The 1,768-nt window shown below is 33.6% G+C and overlaps 1 protein-coding gene across 1 annotated transcript in view; it reads right to left on the reverse strand.

Moving 5' to 3' along the window:
* Positions 1-1,768, reverse strand: part of zgc:66448 (zinc finger protein 628) — a 9,646-nt gene that overhangs the window by 6,937 nt on the left and 941 nt on the right. The window lies entirely within an intron of this gene.

Here is a 1,768-nt window from a genome sequence, read left to right on the forward strand (position 1 = left end):
ACTCTTGTTTTGAACTTGTGGTACCTTCAGGTGCTGCCAATATAGGATTTATTGCCAAGAAGCTTTGTTACATCAAAGAAACAATCTACAAAACACATACATTTTTAACTTTTGACAGCTTAAAAAAACATAAAACTGCATCAAACCACAAGATCTAAATKGAGTTGTGACCAAATTAATATTTATAATTTAAATAAATATGATTTAGTGTCAGCTGTACTACAATTACAGTTTGTTTATTTAGTTTTAACTATACACTGTAATTTAAACAACCGTCCAGCCCTGGACAGTCATTAATTATACATAAAAAGAGCAGAAGGAAGGTCACAAACACCTGTGTGTAGGGGGGTAAATAATAAGATTGATATTTAAAGCGGTCTTGAACATCATTTGTTTTTAGCATTTCTAAAAGCAACAGATGTAAAAATAAATCCACCTATAAATTCATTATGCCACTCACAATACTAAAACTTTCAACCAGGGGAAAGCACTAAAATAATATTTTTAGTTTGAATTATAAAAACAAAGACAAGAATTGCAACATGACGCTTTTGTACTGAGCCCATCTGGTGACACTGAATAAAAAAGATTAATGTGTGGCCAWGAGATWATAATTCATGGCCACGAGATAATTTTGAGCCGCAACGTCTTTTTCTGAGAGATGCAGACATTAGCTATGTTTACATGGACRYAAGTAATCGGATTAAACGGCCATTCGGAATAAAAATGCGTCATGTAAACACTCATCATGTTCAGTTTGTGCCTATGTAAACAATCCATTCAGATTATTTAATCCGAACACATTTATCAAAGAATTTTGCGCATGTAAACATAGCTACTGGAGTCAGATTATATATGAATACGCTGTTTTTGTTTTTAACTTATTATTATTATTGGTGTAATCCAAAGAGTTTAATTCCACGGTTCAATCTAAACAGTTAATTTTTCACACACTTGTATTTACGAGGTGAAACTGAAAGCTTTAAGTGTGTKTCGGGAAGCAGATTATTTTTACTGTGTTCCTGRASGTAACATAACCCAACTCCTCCAGCAGCAGAGGCACACTGTGAGGAGGAGGCCATTTTGAGTGTTGAGCTTCAAAAAATGAAGCTTTTTGGATAAAAGCAACTCCAGTCACCACCTGTGTTTTATGCCTATGACATATAACATGAAGAACTACTGCATGCCTAAATGTAAAAGTAGTATTCCATYCATTAAAATTTAATTAGGTCAAACTTGTCCATGTTAACAATAAACAGTCATTGAAATGACTGCAATTACTATCTCGTGGCCACTAGTTATTGTTATAGCTACACATTGTGTTTTATTTTATCCGATGTCACCAGACGGGCTCCATACTTTATACAGTTCAAGCTTATCTTTTCTAATTTCTTGAATAAAAGAGCTAATAATCCATTTTAATCACCCGCTGTCAAAAAGCAGTAACGCAGATTATTAAAATGAAGGTTATTTTTAATCGCCTGTGCCTTTCTGTTAGCAAATTATCTCATGAACCAGTGGACAGATTTTAATGAAACTATCTAGAACTGATTATCTTTTGGAGCCTAATCACTTGAGATGTATTGCAAATTATATCTTCAAGCTTTGACCAAACAGGATATAAATAACCCAGTTGTTTCTCACTATAACAGGATCTCAGTTTTAAACTCTGGCATCAAATGTGATGGGCAACATGCAATCCTGCAAAGAACAGATTTGCTCCAGAATGATTTAATGCTGACATCTGACTCTAAACACTATATATATA

This window comes from Austrofundulus limnaeus, unplaced genomic scaffold (genome assembly GCF_001266775.1).
Source record: "Austrofundulus limnaeus strain Quisiro unplaced genomic scaffold, Austrofundulus_limnaeus-1.0 Scaffold148, whole genome shotgun sequence".
Classification (NCBI taxonomy): Eukaryota; Metazoa; Chordata; class Actinopteri; order Cyprinodontiformes; family Rivulidae; genus Austrofundulus; species Austrofundulus limnaeus.